General features: G+C 36.4%; 1 protein-coding gene and 1 long non-coding RNA gene across 2 annotated transcripts in view; one reads left to right on the forward strand and one right to left on the reverse strand.

The window, feature by feature from the left end:
• Nucleotides 1–2,061: 2,061 nt before the first annotated feature.
• On the reverse strand, nucleotides 2,062–10,768 carry LOC128644903 (uncharacterized). The gene is made up of 2 exons (XR_008400059.1): nucleotides 10,560–10,768; nucleotides 2,062–3,668 (listed from the first exon to the last, which is right to left on the reverse strand). It is a non-coding gene; the product is annotated as an uncharacterized LOC128644903 (long non-coding RNA).
• Nucleotides 10,762–13,881, forward strand: part of TC2N (tandem C2 domains, nuclear) — a 135,352-nt gene continuing 132,232 nt past the window's right edge. Inside the window, exon 1 of the mRNA XM_053697551.1 lies at nucleotides 10,762–10,928. The gene's annotated coding sequence lies outside the window, so the exon portion shown is untranslated. The remainder of the gene's footprint in view (nucleotides 10,929–13,881) is intronic.

Here is a 13,881-nt window from a genome sequence, read left to right on the forward strand (position 1 = left end):
TTTATCAAGTCGTTCACCCAAATATGACTCACAAGAGAACCTGCAGTCAGTATTTATCAAGCCGTTCACCCCCACATGACTCACAAGAGAACCAGCAGTCAGTATTTATCAAGCCGTTCACCCCATATGACTCACAAGAGAACCTGCAGTCAGTATTTATCAAGCCGTTCACCCCATATGACTCACAAGAGAACCTGCAGTCAGTATTTATCAAGCCGTTCACCCCCATATGACTCACAAGAGAACCTGCAGTCAGTATTTATCAGGTCGTTCACCCAAATATGACTCACAAGAGAACCTGCAGTCAGTATTTATCAAGCCGTTCACCCCATATGACTCACAAGAGAACCTGCAGTCAGTATTTATCAAGCCGTTCACCGCCATATGACTCACAAGAGAACCTGCAGTCAGTATTTATCAAGCCGTTCACCCCCATATGACTCACAAGAGAACCTGCAGTCAGTATTTATCAAGCTGTTCACCCCCATATGACTCACAAGAGAACCTGCAGTCAGTATTTATCAAGTCGTTCACCCCCATATGACTCACAAGAGAACCTGCAGTCAGTATTTATCAAGCCATTCACCCCCATATGACTCACAAGAGAACCTGCAGTCAGTATTTATCAAGCCGTTCACCCCCACATGACTCACAAGAGAACCAGCAGTCAGTATTTATCAAGCCGTTCACCCCCATATGACTCACAAGAGAACCTGCAGTCAGTATTTATCAAGCAGCGATCAATCAAACCGCTGTTTCCCAACCTCTTTTCTACCACTTAGGTAGATAATGTCAATCTCTCCGGTCTCGTCTGACCGGGGTGATTGACAGCTCCTGCCCGCTCGTGTGCAAAGCTAAATTCCGGCAGCAGATTGCTGCCCGCCACAGGTGAGCTGGGGTAGACAGGGGCGAATATGTGCGTCCCTGTCTGCCCTAACTTGATAAATCAAGCCCCAAGCATTTAAATAACGACTCCAACATTAAAAAACTTCATGAGAAACGAGTTCTTGAAAACTTTAGGTCAGGTTATTAAAGGGACACTGAACCCAAATTTTTTTCTTTCGTGATTCAGATAGAGCATGACATTTTAAGCAACTTTCTAATTTACTCCTATTATCAAATTTTCTTTATTCTCTTGGTATCTTTATTTGAAATGCAAGAATGTAAGTTTAGATGCCGGCCCATTTTTGGTGAACAACCTGGGTTGTCCTTGCTGATTGGAGGATAAATTCATCCACCAATAAAAAAGTGCTGTCCAGAGTCTTGAACCAAGAAAAAAGCTTAGATGCCTTCTATTTCAAATAAAGATAGCAAGAGAATGAAGAAAAATTGATAATAGGAGTAAATTAGAAAGTTGCTTAAAATTGCATGCTCTATCTGAATCACGAAAGAAAATAATTTGGGTTCAGTGCCCCTTTAAATATTTACATAGGGTGTCAAATATTTAAAGTGAATGTAAATTTTGATGCTAAAGTGCCTGGTTTTTAAATTTTTTTGATTAAAAACAGGGGCACTTTAATTCATCAAAATTTACATTTCCCTCCTGTTGTGAAAAAAAACTTACCTTTTAAACTTGACAGCCTCTGCAGCTTCCTCCGCCTGTCGCAAGCCTCTTCCTGGGTCTAAAATGATGAATCCGGCTTCCTCCAATCACGGCGTTGAATCTGACACTGATTCCCCCGGGGGGGGGGAAGCCATGATTGGAGGATGACCTATCCATCATTTCTGATGTCAGAAATGGCTTGCGACGACCGGGAGAAGCTGGAGCAGCTGTCAAGTTTAAAAGGTACGTTTTTTTTCACAACAGGAGGGAAATGTAAATTTTGTTGAATTAAAGTGCCACTGTTTTTAATCGAATTTTTAAAAACCGGGCACTTTAGCATCAAAATTTACATTCACTTTAAAGGCAGATGGTGATGTTTTATAAGGACACTCTTATGTAAAATGCATTCAGTAATTCATTAGATTATGTCATTTTGCTTTACTCACCTAATAAATAATATAGAACAATTGTGTATGGAGAGAGAGGAAAACATGGGAATGAGAGGCTACAAGGAGCCGTTAAAGGGACTTTAAATTTATTTTTATATAGGCATTACATTAAAGGAGTATTACATAGAGTAGAATTTAAATATAAACAAATACATAATAAAACGACAATGCAATTAAACTTATCCTGAATTTCAAATTAGTAGTTTTTTTGCTGACAAATTTCAAAATGAGTCCAATTTTGCACCCTGTATCACGTGACAGCTATCAGCCAATCAAAAAACACATATAAATATATACTGTGAACTCTAGCACATGCTCAGTAGGGGCTATTGCTTCAGTAAGACAAAAATATTGTGCACAATATAATAATGGAATTAAATTGGAAAGTTTTTTTTTTTTTAATTGCATGCTCTATCTGAATCATGAAGCCTGAACTATGAACTATCCCTTTAAGTACTAAATCACAAACTGTTAATTTCTAACAAAACTCTGTTAACAAACTACTTGACAACTCTAGTGAGTATAATTAAAGGGACAGTCATCTTCAAAATGTTTATTGTTTAAAAAGATAGATAATCCCTTTATTACTCATTCCCCAGTCTTGCACAGCCAACATGGTTATAGTAATATACTTTTTACCTCTGTGATTACCTTGTATCTAAGCCTCTTTTGACAGCCCCCTGATCACATGGCTATTTGTTTATTATCTATTGACTTGCATTTTAGTCAATTTGTGGTGCCCTGCACAACTCCAGGGGAGAGAGCACAATGTTATTTATATGGCTCACATGGACTAGCAGTCTCTTGCTGTGAAAAGCTAATAAAAAATAATGTGATAAGAGACTGTCTGTAGTGGCTTAGAACAGTCAGACATTTAGAGGTTTGAATGTTTTAAAGTATATTAATCTAACAATGTTGGTTATGCAAAGCTGGGGAATGGATAGTAAAGACGTTATTTATCTTTTCAAACAATAACAATTTTGGTGTTGACTATCCCTTTAAGGCTAGCTTTAATTGTGTTTGCTCACAGTTCTAAGCAATTATTGTTTATTATGTAGTTGGTCCAGATAATTTAACAACAGTTGTTTTCTGCAAATTACATTACATATTTTAACTTTCTGCCTCTCTAGGGGTGCACGGCACAAGTACCATTAGATAAAACAATACATTTTACAGCAAAATCAAGCAATCTAAATAATGAATGTATATTACAATGTTGTTTCATTTGATTAATCATATTAATTAGTAATTTAATTAATTGATATAAGAAGATATACCTGGTGAGTTTAATGTCCATTAAAGAATATAGGGACACATGTTTTAGAAATTATACACTGCATTCCAAAACATCTAAATAAAGTACTAAATGTTTGAAAAGTATTTAAAACAGTAATAGTTGTTTTGCAGACCAGGGACACACCCCTCTTAAATGTTGCTTATGTTATCTTGTTTTGGCCAATTAGGGGCAGATATAAATGACTAAAAGCAGCACATATATAAGTACTAATATATTTCTGGTAGTTTTAATTGACACCACACATAGGCAACTGTGGCTTTCTAAATTCATAGTTTAGGTGAGAAATCCTGAACAAATCTTGAGAACACCAGAAAGCACCCACGGCCACCCTGTTTCTTGTATCTGCGAAATTGCCATGACAAATTCTGTTCTGTCCAGCCTACAATAACATAAAAACAGAAGTGAATATTTAACATTTACACACATTTACAAGGTTTGTTTCCAATGTCTTGTGGTTATCAATTTTATTTTTTCTGTGTTATTAGCAGCTCTTGTTTGCTATGTGAGATATCATGTATTGCATCATTTAACAAAATAATATATGTTTATGGTAGGAACCTCCACTTGCTATTGGCAAGAAAAGATAAGTGTGGCTCATTGAATTTCAAACATGATCTGGTCTGAACAACAAAACCTTATGTCAGCTTAACAAGCCTCTATTAATCTTGCCCTCTGTGTACATATATACTTATTGTGACCAGATAGGCTCCTGACTATATATATATTTTTTAGTAGACAACCCAAGGTATTGATCTAGGCCGATTTTGGTAAATGTCATGCCACCATTTCACTGCCAAATGCAATCATATAAAAAAGTTAACTTTTTTTTTCCAAATGATTTTAAAAGATTCTCTGGGATCCCTTGTGTTCAGAAATAGAAGACATGCATGGCTTTGCCATTGTTTTTTGGTCATTAGAATGCCACTAATTGCAGCTGCACACCACACTATTATTCCTGGCACTGAAGGGGTTAATCAGTTAACTTGTAAGGTTAATTTTAGCTGTAGTGTAGACCTTACCCTCCCACCCCCTGATCCCTCCCAAACAGCTCTTTCTCCCCCACACACTCACCCCCTCTAACCCTCCCCCACCCCCCCATTCCAAATGTTTTCTATAGTGTAGCTCCACATCCCTTCCGCTCCCTTCCTTTTTCTGCAGTGTAGGCCCCTGCCCACTCCCACCGCCGCGGGGCCGCCCACCGCTTTCCCTCCCACATGACTTCTGCCTTCATATGGAACCGGAGCACCAGTTTTCACTTGTTAGCCGAAGATGCTGGAGCTTCCTGTAGCTGCAATGTATATATGCAGGAAAAAAGTAGAAAGGAACAGCACCTTCTGTAAAATGGGTGCTCGTGTAGACCGGTGAACTGCCTATTCACCTCACAGTAATCACAAAGAAGGTAATGTCCACAGCACTCCAAATAGCAAAATCTTTATTTCAGGACTTAAAAAAACAGCGACGTTTCAGGATTAATTTCCTTTAATCATTGCAAGATTAAGGGAAATTAATCCCGAAAGGTTGCTGTTTTTTTAAGTCCTGAAATAAAGATTTTGCTATTTGGAGTGCTGTGGACATTACCTTCTTTGCAATGTATATATAAGTAATGTGGTATGATGAGCTTCGTACTGCATGACGAATATATACGTCCTATTGGGTCAACCGGTTAAAGGGATATAAAACCCAAAAAAATATTTTGTGATTTAGACAGAGCGTGTGATTGAATTTTTTTCCACTTAACATATTTTTTGACTTTGATTTTTTTTTGTAAAACAGATGTTCCTGAAATTATTATTTTTTTGTTCTTATGTTTGTGAGGCATTTCAATTTTCACCAATAAAACTCTTTATCCACCAACGAGCAATAAGTCCTTAAGGTCCAATTGTACACAGACATACAATTCCTGTTTGATTCAAAATCACATTAAACAGCTTTATCTTAACATTTTTGTGTCCAAAAAAAAAATAAATGTGTTTAAATAGTGTATTTTTATATGTATGATGTTTTTCAGGATTTATAAAGCCCAGTAGCCAATTTGAAGCCAGATATGGGCATATGCAGGCTAAAATAAATAAGAAATAATATATATATATATATACACACACACACAGTATATATATATATATATATATATATATATATATATATATATATATATATATATATATATATATATATATAAATATATATATACTTTTTGATCTGATGAAAGGAATATCATATTCCTGAAACGTCATCTAATAAAGTTGACTTTTTGTTTAAAAATCCTGAGAGTGCATTCTTTACTGGAAGTATATATATATATATAGAGAAAGAAGAAAGTCCAGCACCAATTCACTTTGGTATATGGGTGCAAGCAGTCTCTGTCTCACCTCAAACAGATATTAATATCGAATGTAGAAATGACTGCAGCACTCCAATTGTATTTAATAATTTTAATTACAAGCAGTGAACATACAGGCGACGTTTCGGGCTTGTGCCCTTTCTCAAGCCTAATGATTAGGCTTGAGAAAGGGCACAAGCCCGAAACGTCGCCTGTATGTTCACTGCTTGTAATTAAAATTATTAAATACAATTGGAGGGCTGCAGTCATTTCTACATTCGATATATATATATATATTACATAAATATATATAGACCCACACATACACATATATATATTTATTTTTTGCTGCAAATGATTCAATTAATGTCATGCAAATCTACCTTTAGTCAGCTGGACTCCTTATGAATTACAGACACAAGTAGCAGCTAAGGAGTTAATAAGTTAAAAGTAAGCTTTCACCTTGGAACCAGACAAAGAGTAAAATAGAAAGTTCAGATTGTTAATTCCTCAATGGTATAGCCATTTCTGTAATAAGATAGTGTGTTGTAATGCAATTGGATACCTATGAATCGAGTTATTCTGCGTCTCAGCTGGAGGTATTGTGGTCCCCTTGGTGTTGTTATGAACCTTTATATAAAGGGGAATTCAGAGACGTGTTTTAAAGAAAATGAATTTACTGCTTTCTCCTGTTTCTTCTTGCTTGATGAAACAAAGGAAACAAACCACCTGATCTAAGGCACATTAAAAATGTTTAAAACACGTCTGACATATAACAAAAGTGTACTGCATTTAACTTACCTTCAATAGTACATTTGAGGAACTATATTAGTAATAGTGTTTGCTTATTTTGTAAAGAGTTTGATTAGCAGTGCATGAATTTGTTACCATTTTCAGCCCTATGCATGATAAAATAATGTATGAACCTTATTAAAATAAATATGTTGAATTGTGGTTTGCACACATGTTTTTAGACTGTGAAAATCTCAATCTTGTCAGTGCTACACATGACTCATTGTAGAGTGACCTATTTACTTGTGTGGGCAAAATTCCAAATAGGTGGCATTGTGTGGAACTGCAAATATCTTTGTGAGCTGGAGGTAATTATTTAAAGGGGCATAAAAATGATTACAGTCTCATGATTCAGATATAGTAGGCAGTTTTTTCTTTTAAAATGCAATCTACTTCCATTACAGGTATTTCGGAATAGTTTGGATTTTGGAATTTTTTCATAAAATGGAACAGCTTGGAGAGGGAATTGAACCAACTGTTAACAACAAAATCTTATGTCATTTAAAGGGACAGTATTATTTTTATCTTTGTTAAACAATGTTGCAAAACACTGCTGCCATAGAGTACTAAAGACATGTGCACACTCCTGAGCTCTTATTAGCCTACCTAGATATACTCTTGAGTAAAAAATACCAAGGGAAATAAGCAAATTTGATAACAGAAGTAAATTGGAAAGTTGTTTAAAATTGCACACTCTGGGGTCGATTTAACAACCATGTATCGGCCCCAATGTAACTGTTTCTGCGCAAGCCTTCAGGCTCGCCGGAAACAGGAGTTAAGAAGAAGCGGTACGATCGGGTTGATTGACAACCCCTGCTAGCGGCCGATTGGCCGTGAATATGCAGGGGGCGGCATTGCACAATCAGTTCACCAGAACTGCTTGTGCAATCTTAAATGCTGTTGGCATTCAGCGATGTCTGGCGGCCATGATCCGCTGCAGCCAGACATTGATAAATCGGCCCCTCTATCTGAATCATGAAAGTTTAATTTTACTTTACTGTCCCTTTAAGCAAAATGTACAGTTTATACATGTAATCTAAAGGTAGTTTTAGATCATTTTTAAAACTTTTGTATACCTAGAACCCTCAGAAAGATTGCACAGTACCACAATCAGAGAGGTACATTTTTTTGATTTAAATAAATATAATAGAATATCATTTGCATTTTAGAGCATACAAATCAAACCAAAGACACAGACAGAGAAGGAAAAAAAATAGTTTTAGATCATTTTATTTTTTACAAAAAAATTAATTAGAACGGTTGGATTTCAGAAGTTTAGATTTTGGAATTCCTGATTTGGTCATTTGTACTTGTATTAAATTGTGCTTTTTATGTGCACCAGCTCCTACTATCATGTGCAAGAGTTCAGAGTATATACGTATATGAGGCTGTGATTGGCTGATGGCTGTTGCAAGATGCACAGGACAGAGAAATGGAAGGGAAGTGTGGGAGCCTGCATTTGGTAATTGAGTGAGAGAATGCATGCCTTGTATGAGTCGGTTTGTAAAAAGTGAGTGTGGGTAACTACATTAGTGAGTGTGTAAGAATGTAAGTAGATGATTATGCACAAGAGAGTGTGAGAAACACAGAGGTCTGTTAACCCACTATTTAAAGATGTTAGAAGACATTTTAAAAAGTGCTATAGTGAGTGATAAAGATTATGCACGTGCATATGTGTGTGTACATGTATGGCAGTATACCTATTGTAAATTATTCCTTCCAGTTTCTGTATGATCCCACTATAATCCCAATTATTGCCTGGGATGTTTTGTCAGATGCCTTTAATTATTGGTATAGAAAAACTTCATGGGTAGTTATTATACTTACCTAATTAAACAAATATGCATACAGCAGGCTTCTTATAATCTGCAGTAGATCAGGGTGAGCCAGGGATCAAGTGTAATACAGACACGCACAGACACCACAAAATACAGCAGTTATATGCTCCCTAACACTACACCTATAGAAGCAGTACCCTACACTGCCTGACATCAGAAGAACACCCTAATCCCTGAACAGGACAAAATCATCACATATAGTGAACATTGGTCATAATGGCACATAAACAAGGCACACATATAGGCAGGCGCAGGCACACTCTAAGTCAGACAACTCCAGACTATGCTGAATTACACAACTAGCAGATGTTCCTGGCCCACCACAGTTACCTAGGGTCACTAAGAAGCTTTAATACTTGCAATGCCCTCTTCCTCCAATCTGCCAGAAACAAGAGGGAGAGAGCAACCTGAGTGCTTCTTCTGCCCTCACTGCACTGCTGCTCTCGTGATGTGCAAGAATAAGATAGTAGTACGCCCTCACTGCACTGCTGCTCTCGTGATGTGTAAGAATAAGATAGTAGGACGCCCTCACTGCACTGCTGCTCTGGTGATGTGTAAGAATAAGATAGTAGGACGCCCTCACTGCACTGCTGCTCTTGTGATGTGCAAGAATAAGATAGTAGTAGGCCCTCACTGCACTGCTGCTCTGGTGATGTGCAAGAATAAGATAGTAGTACGCCCTCACTGCACTGCTGCTCTCATGATGTGCAAGAATAAGATAGTAGTACGCCCTCACTGCACTGCTGCTCTTGTGATGTGCAAGAATAAGATAGTAGGACGTAGCGCAAGAGAGCTCCAATGTAAATTAAAACAAATGTCCTTTCTATTCACGTATTTTGTCACCTAAATAAAAATCCCTCAGTGCACGTCCTAATGAAATCTGCTGCGCACACCTGTGGGCATACATTTTACTGAAGTGCAGTAGATGTGTAAAGAGTGTAATAAACAGCACTCAGACTGCCCACAATACATATTTCCCTACACACGGTATGGGCAAAGCGTTCTTATATATAAAACTATAAACCCTATATTTAGTGTAAGAATCCCATGTACAGCACCCAGCACATTGAAGTCCTTATAAGGAAATATATGTGGTCACCTGCCCTCTTCCAGCCAGCCCCAGAGGGCATACAACTAGCCCAGCAGATTTACTTAGCACACAAACCTTCTATACCTGTCAGTTACTTGCACCACAACTTTAAAGGGATAGAAAGGTCAAAATTGAAATGTGCATGAGTGCAGATCAATGTGAAATGGAAGCATTTTTGCAATTTACTTCCATTAGCAAAAATGCTTCTAATAAATATTATTACTGTTTTTCTGCGGCATACCCACATATCCTGTGAGGGCCTGTGCATCAGTATTCAAACACCACACCTTCTCAGAGTCAGCGGTGGCTTGTATGACACAAATGATGTCTCCACAGAAGCAATACGCACCACTGCCAGCTCTCTGAGCTTGAATACGGGTGCACAAACCCACATAGGATATGTGCGTATGCCGCAGAAAATCAGTAATAGCTTTTACTAGAAGCATTTTTGCTAATGTAAGTATATTGATAAAATTTCACATTGTAACGCACCTATGCACATTTCATTTCTTACCTTTCTATCACTTTACTAATAACTTGGGCCCAGCCTACCATATGGTAAACTACACTTCTAATTAGATTTATTCCCTATTCTACCAAATCAGTTGAAACCCAGCTTTTTAAATGAAACTGCTACTCACCTCTCACCTTAGTCTGTAAACTGCAGGCCTCTAAAACACCTGGCACCCTTCTCAGTTTCCATTTTAGATTCAGGAAACATCTACTTCCACATCATCAGGCTGGTATCTACCTCAGTTCAGACCTGTCACACGCCACCCACTATACATAAAAGCTCACCCCCAAAACCCCAGGAAACCAACTATTTTCATACATAAAGGCTAGCACCAACTTCCAGCCATTGCAGGCACCTAGAGCTGAAATCCACACTCCTCTTTTCTGAGCTTCAGACAAATATTCATCAGCACTCACAGGCTGGTGTTTATCTCATCCCAGCCAACACTCTCCATACTTTATAGTTTGCACCCATCTCCCTCTATTAATTTAGGCAATCAAATAGCCAGCCACATTCTCAAGCTATCCACTTCTTCCATAGACTCAGAGAGATTCACTTACAGCCACTACAGACTGAACCTGCCACATCTATACACATCACATTCTCGTTCCCATCCATACCAAAAGTTATCACAAGCTTCCGTCTAATCAGATCTGCATTCTACCTACAATACAGCTCCAACGCGCACCCACCTACTGCCATTAGCTTATACCTACTTGTAGTTATAGCCGCAGCTGGCGCCCATCTCTCTCCTGAACCACGGCAGAGCTTTCCAGGTGCCAGGATTCCCCACGTGTTCCTCGGGTGTCTCCTGGCTCAATCCCCGACCCCTCCCTCCTCTTCCTGGTGCTACTGCTTACCGCTCCCATCTCTACTGCTGTCTCTGGGATGTTTACAGAGTGCCCCTGCCAGGAAAAGGGAGCACACCGGGGCAGGTAAGTCCCCTGAGTGTAACCAGTGGGCGGCTTCTAGGCTGAATCCTTTTGTCTGTATTGGGAAACAGTGATTTGCGGTTGTGGATTGCGGAAGATTTGATCACGGTTTAATTCGCATTCCATAGGACTTTGCCACTGTACTTCATATATGTAAGTGTCTGATATTATTATATGATCATTTAAAAAAAATCAGTAGAGAAATGATTCTGTTGCTAAATCTGTTTATAGAGAGAAGCTGCAATAAATATTTTTTGGAAGCTGAAATGAAGGTCAAGGTTTAATCTGCATATGGTTGTGTTTTAGTTGTGCTGTGCCTGTGCTATGTCTAACTTTTCGCTATGTTGTATTGGGACTTTTTTTGTTGCTGGTATAAAGTTTCTGTTTCTTTTTAGACTACAGGAATAGCAATAACGAATATATTGTGAGTGTATTGTGAGCCCTATCTTGTCCCAAATCTAAACTGTGACAATTTGCATCACATTTTTGACAAATGTAAGATAACTTTTTTTTTTAACCTGCTGTGTAAAAATGAATAATACGATTGTTTGCGAGGTAGCATTTATAGAACTAATAAATATACACATTTCTAAGTAGAACAAATATATATGAAATATTGCACATGCATATTGATTTTGGCTTTAAATAAGTGAACTCAAGTAATAACATTTGTTTCCAATAATATATATATATATATATATATATATATATATATATATATATATATATATATATATATATATATATATATATATTCATACATACATATATATATATATATATACAGAGTATATATATACTTTGTTTTCTTTAAATAAGTGTTTGGTATAAGGTCAATATGATGGTCAGAAAGTAGTCTGGAATACAGAATGCTTTATTAATTTGTTTTAAAATGTAATGGACAACTATTTTGGTCTTCTGTGTGTGTTTTAATATAGTTCCCTTTGAAGATGTATTGTCTTTTCTATATTTACTGACACATAAAAGATACAAGTGCAGTAAGTCTGCAAAATACAACATAAGACACACATTTGCCTGTTTTGGTGGAGATCCACTGGGGACTGTATCCATAAAAATACCTTAGAAAAATGATAACTATATATGTTTGTATCTTTAAGAAATAAATTACCCCATTATCTTTATATAAGTGTACTACTATTTACTTATAATAATGGTGTTGTACAGCAAATCAGAAATGTAAGTTCACCAGAATTACAGCCTCTGTGTGCAAAATAGGAAAATGTTACAGAAATTAAAGCTAGGGAAATTGTGGCCAAAATATTATTTATATATATCTATATATCTATATATATATATATATATATATATATATATATATATATATATATATATATATATATATATATATATATATATATAACTATGTTATGATTAAATTGAGCATTTTCTATCATATTTTGGAAGCATTAATTCAAAATTAAATGTATTTTTAAATGTGTTTAAATTATTGGCACTTTAAAATGACTTTTATGGCTATGTTTTGTGACAGTACAAACTGTATGTGTGGCTGTACATCTGTATTTAGCGAATACTGAAGTGTGTGCTGTGCTGTATTAAAAGGAAATTATAAAACAAAAATAGCATGTTCTATTTTATTAAGACTTTTTGTTTTGTTTTACTAACCATAGCTAACTGTGGAGTTGGTTATCTTAATAATTATCACCATATAAAAAGAAACAATCCTGTCAAAATTAAACTATCATGATTCATATAGATCATACGGTTTTAAGAGACCATAAAATTTACTTCCATTATCAAATTGTACACAGTCTTTTTATTAGCACACTTTCTAAGGCATCAGCCTACTACTGAGCATGTGCAAAAGTTCATGGTGTATACATATGAGACTGTGATTGGCTGATAACTGTCACATGGTACAATGGGCCATCAAATGAAAGGACATTTTGAAATTTGAAACAATTTGCTGCTCATTTAAAAGTCAGAGTAAGTGCCACTGCATTGTCTTTTTATTATGCACTTGTTAATTTTGCAATTCTACTGTATTTAATGGTCCTTTAAGGGCGGCAGATGATCCTTTTTTGGTGGGCTGAATAATAATCACCTTTACACCAATTAAAAAACAATAAAATTAATAACTCAGCAAACACACATGCCCACTATACCCATAATGCCCCAATTTAGATCCCTTAGAGTCATATACCCATATTGCTGTGATTTTGGATCACAACAGGTAAATAGCACACATCACCTATTAGCATCACTACACACTATAGAAGGGACCAATAAATATACAAGCTGTGATGTAAATGCTAAACCCCCAAATATCCCTATTTTGTTTTTCTTTAATCATTTATTTATTGAGGTATCAAGAGATTAATGAGACAAATAATGATTTTGTGTTGTGCTTGAGAGGTGACAATTACAAGTTTGAGGGATGTTATCAGCAGAAGCATTTTGTGATTGTGATCACTGGAAAATCACACAAACAATAACGGACGGCATTCAAAAATCATTATCTGGCAAAAACGAGTACAAGATTATGATCAAGGAATATGTGTTTAACTGCCGCAAATTCCCCTCAGGAGCCACAAGTAATGCAGTTCCCAAACAAAACACAGCAGGGGAACCAAAGCCCTCAGTCACCAGATGTGTCCTGCTCAGGAGTTGAGGGGTTAAACACACAGGAAACTAGGGTCACTAATGCAGAAAATGACATTTAGGCAATTAGAGAATGTTCATTTAAATGATCTCATTATTCAACCAATATGTGCACAGAGATGCCACAGCTATATTGTGTGCTCACTAATGCAAACCCACAAGTCTGTCCTATATTTTACCCTTTTGCTATTGTTTGGGTGCTGTTTCCATTAAGCTTAAAAATCATGTATATGAAAGTGCACTATTTAAACATGTTAAACAAATAAATAAAAATTATATATGTATATAAATATTGTTATTTTTTACGTGAAAAAATGGTTAAAGGGATAGAAAAGTCAAAATTGAAATGTGCATGGGTACATTTCAATTTTAATTAGAAGCATTTTTGCAATATACATCCATAGCAAAAATGCTTTTGGTAAATATTATTAGTTTTTCTGCAGCATATGCACATATGCTGTTAGGG

The sequence above is a fragment of the Bombina bombina genome, chromosome 1, assembly GCF_027579735.1.
Source record: "Bombina bombina isolate aBomBom1 chromosome 1, aBomBom1.pri, whole genome shotgun sequence".
Lineage (NCBI taxonomy): Eukaryota > Metazoa > Chordata > Amphibia > Anura > Bombinatoridae > Bombina > Bombina bombina.